The following is a 6,409-nucleotide window of genomic DNA, read 5'->3' as shown; positions in this document are numbered from 1 at the left end:
ACTCATCTCTACTTGTTAATGTATTCTTCACTAGCTAAGTAATTTTATGTGCTACCTTAGCAATTTGTCCTCTAAACTTTAACTCTTTGTCTACTACCATCTCTAAATCTCTAGCTTTATCTATTTCCTGGAGTACAGTTTCATCAATGCGATATGCATTTTGTAATCTATTTATCCCAAAATGCATATCTTTACATTTCTCAACATTAAACTGACACCCATTATCTTTTTCCCATACAGAGAGCCTATTAAAATCATCCTACAAGCTCACCACATTGCCTTAACTCTTACTCTACCTAATTTTGCATCATCAGCAAACAACTGAATAGTTCCTTTCAGGTTATGATTCCTTATATAATTTATGTATAAAATAAACAGCAATGGTCCCAGCACTCAACCTTGTGGCACATCACTAGTCACCTGTTTTTGCCTCGATTCTGTACCTCCATATACCACTTTTTGATATCTGTCCAGCAGCCATCCTCTTATCCACTTAACCAGTGTCATATCCATCCCCATTTGTTCTAATTTGCATAAGTGTTTCATGTGGTATTCTGTCAAATGTTTGAGTGAAAAGTTTTAAATGCATTGACACCACCATTATTCAATTTGTATAGTTTCCCTTCACACAAGGTATGGCAGTGTACGATTGTATTCAGATGATTCGCAAATGAATCATCTGACTACATGTAGAAGCATGTGTTGAGGGGGGGGGGAATCGAAGTCAAAATCCTGCTCTTGAGATCAAGCATGTCATTTGCAACCTAGTAGCTGTAGTTGATGTTTTATCCAATCAGGAAAGGCATCCCCTTTACACAGGAATACTAGCAAAATTCTTTGCTAGAAGTAGGCCATCCTACAAGAACATGGAGTTGACAGTTCATCAGAAGAGTCCATTGCTCTTTACTGGTCCAAATATATTGCCCACATATTCTGCCCTTTATTTATATCTATTTTGTTTGTTTAGTTGAATGATTCAGTTGTGGTTTTGGCCTCTTGAGACAAATCCTTTGTAGCAGAATCTCTGGAGCTCATAGCAACATCAAAAAAATTAATTTTGGGGATCTCAAATTTTTTTTTTCCTCACTAAAAAGCAATAACCATAGTTCAGCTGCTACACGTTCAGGATTTGTGGTTTTAAATGGAACTATAAAGAGGGCGTGATAAGTGCGGATATTTAATGTTTTAACGTTTTTAAATAAATTTTCTTAAGCATTCCTACCCACGCAAAGCAACGGAAGTTCTAAATCGATCGGTCATTATTCTCCCAAAAGTCAAGAAGTGTATTAAGTATAGTCTGGGAAAAATCCCATGTTACTCCTTTTAAACACTGTTATTATAATTACGGCTATTATAGCCTGTTTTTGTTTAGGAGTGACCCTTATTTAACTACAATGGCATTCAATACTCAAGAGGGGTATATATATTTAGGGCATTATTGGTGAGTATAGAAGGCAATTAAGGTAGAATAAAAGATGTAGAAAAATTTTGGTACATACCTTTTTTTTTTTTTGAATCTACGATGCCTTCCACTTCTATGATCTCGCTGAAGGTTGTTTATAAGCGGGGGGAGGAAAGAGGGCAGGAGCGTGGGTGGGGTGTTTTGACGCGGGAAATAAGTTTGGATAACCCAGGTTAATGTTAATAATATATATATAAATGTATACATATATTATTTTGAATTAGGGCACATTTTTGTGGGGGAGCGGAGGGTAAAACTATAGTGGCAACTGCCATTATAGTTAAATAAGGATCACTCCCAAACAAAAACAGGCTATAATAGCCGTAATTACAGAATTATAATAATAAGAAGTGTATGTTTTACCATAAACAAAATTTTAACTCTGACTCCTGTCAGCTCTTTTTCGTGTGGAAAATTCTTCTGCTCTATTGCTGTCGTGACTGTTGGAAATGCCCAATATTCTCTTGTTGAATAGCTTTTTTCTTTTTATTCGTGAATAGTTTTATGATGGATTAGATTGGCAATGATAACGTGGTTCTTCGCATCTAATCCATCATAATGGGAGATTTATAAATAGCACTGAATTACGCAACACATTATATGCGTGCGAATACCAAACTTTTGTGTATTTTCAGCGAGGGACCTTCAGGTATTCTTCTTTCCCTATTTAGCGCATGATTTTTTAGGTACTATTTCTGTTTCTCCGCTGTTAATTTCCTCGCGAACGTGCTTTATTGAATGCCTAGAGGTTCACAGTTTCACCCTATGAAGATTTAATCTCTTCTGCCATCTCACATTGTAGAGAACGTTGGAATTTCAATGCGAAACGAATTGGATTCAAGCGAAATGGATTTGCATTTCTGCATCCTCTAAGCCAGTGTTTCCCAACCTTTTTGAAGTCGCGGACCCCCTGTAGCGAATTAATTCACCGCGACCCCCATAAAATCCAAAATGGAACTTTTTTCCATTTCGGATTTTATGTAAAATATCTATCATCTTTATGATTTATTATATTTACTGCTATTTTTCCTGCTTCTGTTTAGTGCCCCTGTTTAAATGTCATTGGCTTTTTACTCACTGATTCTTAGGGCATTGTAGATGTATATTTACCAATAAATATAGATAGCATAAAGGAAGAGAAATTTACACATACCTTTTTCTGGGTGTTGTGGCTTTTCTTTTTGCAATGCGCAACCTACTGCAGTTAGGGTGTTTTGGAAGGAAGTGTGTGTGGGGGGGGGGGTAGGCAATGCGGGAGAATTAAAATAGAAAATGAAAAAAAAACGGGTTTTTTTGTATAATATATTATTATTATTATTATTATTCCTGATACCTCCAAGGAGTCCGAAGACTCATCGTGGGAGGACATCTACAACTGTCTCTGCACCTAACCTCTACTACGAATCATCTCTATCAACGCCATCTGCCGCCCACCTCCAACACCACCACAACTAGTAATTTTTGTCTGTAAATTGCGTGTGTTCTAAGTTTCCGGGAGAAAAAACCCTGCTACTACGGAGGCGCTTATATATATATATATATATATATATATATATATATATATATATATATATTATTAGGGATGGGTGGAGCGTTTTTTTTTAAGGTGGGAAAGGGGTTGAAAACAGCAACTGATTTTTAGAGGGGGAGGGTTGTGGGAAAAGGGGATTATGAACTCTAAAAATCAGTTGCTGGTTTCAACCCCTTTCCCACCCTAAAAAAAACGCTCCGCCCATCCCTAATAATATATATGTGTGTGTGTATATATATATATTATACAAAAAAACCCGGGTTTTTTCCATTTTCTATTTTAATTCTCCCGCATTGCCTACCCCCCCCCCCTCCGCACACACACTTCCTTCCAAAACACCCTAACTGCAGTAGTTTGCGCATTGCAAAAAGAAGAAAAGCCACAGCACCCAGAAAAAGGTATGTGTAAATTTCTCTTCCTTTATGCTACATATATTTATTGGTAAATATACATCTACAATGCCCTAAGAATCAGTGAGTAAAAAGCCAATGACATTTAAGCAGGGGCACTCCTAAATAGAAGCAGGCAAAATAGCCGTAAATATAATAGTTTAAGAGGAGTAACATGAGTTTTCCCAGAAATAATATCCATCTTTATGATATTTTACATATTATAAAGATGAAGTAATAAATTACAATTTTACAACACTAAATGTGTCATTTATGACAATGCAATACTGTTATGAATGGAGATATTCGGAAGAATATGAACATATCAATTAGGCCAGGTGTGAGCAACATGATAAGATAAATTTTAATGAAAATAAAATATCCCGCGGACCCCCTTTGAATTACTCGCCGACCACAGGTTGGGAAACTGCTCTGTCAATGTTTCTCAAAGCGTGGTACGCGTAACCTCGGGGGATACGCGTGGGATACAATTTTCTGCTATGCATCATTAAGCATGAAATCATTATTATGAAAAAAATAATTATTTTAAACGTACATATTTCTCAATAAAATATATATTATGGACGAATTTAAGTGCCTCCGTAGCGCAATGTTCGATAGCGACTGATAAAAAAGTAGAGCGACGGTACGTTGCGCCCTTCGATTGGTATAGGCCTAAGTTCGATTCTCGTCTTGACGGGAGCAATCTTTATGTGGACTTTTTCAATCGAAGGCGAGTTAGCCGATCTCATACGGAGGTAGCAGGGTTTTTTCTCCTGGAAATTCGGGCTTTTCATTCCGCATACAGACAAATTGGCCCTTCAGAACACACGCAATTTACAGACAAAAAAAAAAAAAAAAAAAACTAGTTGTGGTGGTGGCGGCGGCAGTGGATGGTGTTGATGTGGATGATTGTAGTGGTGAAGATGGAGAGATGTACAGTGGGTGTCCTCCCGTGATGAGTCTACGGACTCCTTGGAGGTGTCACGAATAATAATTCTGCTACTCAAATTGTGATAACTACTTCATTTGAATAGTTTGCAAATTCGCAGGCGATCACTCGTGAATCTTCGTTCAGCTTCGTATATGAATGTAGATTTGCGAGCCTGCAAAAACGCGAATAGCGTTCGATAGCGACTGATAAAAAAGTAATTATATGAATCATTAGTAGTTGAAGTTAAGACAGTTAAGCAGATATTAATCAATGTGCTTCATTATTTGATCACATTACAACGATTAAAATGTTTGTACTACTTTTACAGTGATATAATGGCTATGATAATGTACGGAATAAATACAAGGCGAATACGTTATCATTTTGGCTACAAATACAGAATGAATTTCCTGAATTAACAGATAAAGCTCTAAGGTTCATTTTTCTATTTTCAAGTTCATATCTATGTGAAGTTGGATTTTCGACCCTTGTGGATATTAAGACGAAGAAGAGGAACCGCATCTGAAATTGAAATTAGCAACTGTAGAGCCAAATTTTGCTAAAATTTTATCCCACCATAAGCGATTTGACTCCTCTCATTAATATTATTTAAATTAAGTAAAAATGTATAGTATCTTTATAAATTTTGTTCTATTAAAAATAAATGATTTTTTTTGTTTACATGTACATCTAAATTCAAATAAAATAGACATTTACTTATTTTTATTTATAATAATAATAATAAGTAAATAGACATTTAAATTAAAGAGATAAAAATCCCTTATTATTTTACAGCCAGTATGCGAAACTCTGAGATCGAAAACTACGAACTAAGAGTTTCATGCCGAAGAACTCGGCGAATCCAAGCGTAAGTGAATACCTGGTAGTACAACACCAAGGCAACTCGAAGCAAAGGTGGAGCAAGATCCCTCACAATCCCTGATATTTTCTCATAATGTAAAACACTGCTCCTAGGAGATGTAATACTGCCTTACATTCTGAGGAGAGGTCACTACCCAGACCGATTTCAACCTTTTTTGAGGTCTCATCAGTGAGTAGGTAGAATGGGAGTTCATTTCTTTCATCATCAGCCTATGGAGTGTAAAGATGTGTTGAGGGTTAGCAGCTAGTGAGAGGGGAAGAAATAAAGGTAGAGTGAGATAGTGGTAGGTAATAAAGAGACCTCAGTCGATCTGTTTAACTAGATAACCTACTAGAGGTTGTGGCCAAACAGATCTGCCGACATCATCTCCTGACGTCTGTTCTTTAGCTTTCATCTGTCAAACATCTTTTACGATGTTTGACAGATGAGAACAGAACTTTACACAAACAACAACAACAACAACAACAAAAAAAAAAAAAAAAAAAACAGACTTAAAAGTGAGACAAATTCTGGAGTAAATTAGAAGAACTGGTATAATTTTTCGGGAAAAATAAACAAGCGGACTGTAAAATTGGGGAAAGAGCCTGTCCCAAGTGGTGCAGCCCACCAGGGGCTGCACCGCCTCGATGTAAGCCTTCGCAGGTCGGGTTTTATCAGGCTGACCCCCTCTTGTGTGAACTAGATATAAAACGATTAGAACGAAAAGACAAATCCTTGTAGTCTTGTTAGTTATTGCCCCAAAGCCTTCTACTACATTTCTTGAGGATCCATGCACTGTCTTCCAGGATATCATCTTTGTTCAAGGTGTGACATAGCTGAGTTTTTCTTTCCTCGTTTAGTTTCTTCAGATGACCCTTTAATTCGTCTGGCGTGGCTGTGTTGATGTCATCAATGTAGACGTCTAACCAGTCGAAACGTATTTTATCGTGCCGAAGGGTGAACGCTGGCTGTGTTTCTGTGTGGTGCATTATTATGAACAGGTTTTCTGCAGCTTCTATGGGTTCCCTATATCTTCTTCATATTATACCTCCATTTATATGCCTGTCTTTACGAGGGTCGGATTCTTCATCAGGTTCGTCCGATGGGGTTATGTTATCTATTTCTGGTTTCTTTTTATCTTCTTCCTCTGGGCTTACGGGACGCTTTTCTGTGGCATTAGTAGCCTCCATTTCTTCTGCGTTTTCTTCCTTTTTTTTTTTTAGATTCCCGG

The sequence above is a fragment of the Typopeltis vanoorti genome, chromosome 15 (genome assembly GCF_054136105.1).
Source record: "Typopeltis vanoorti isolate ZY-2024b chromosome 15, IOZ_Tvanoo_1.0, whole genome shotgun sequence".
NCBI classification, from domain to species: domain Eukaryota; kingdom Metazoa; phylum Arthropoda; class Arachnida; order Uropygi; family Thelyphonidae; genus Typopeltis; species Typopeltis vanoorti.
This window is presented reverse-complemented; position numbering follows the sequence as displayed.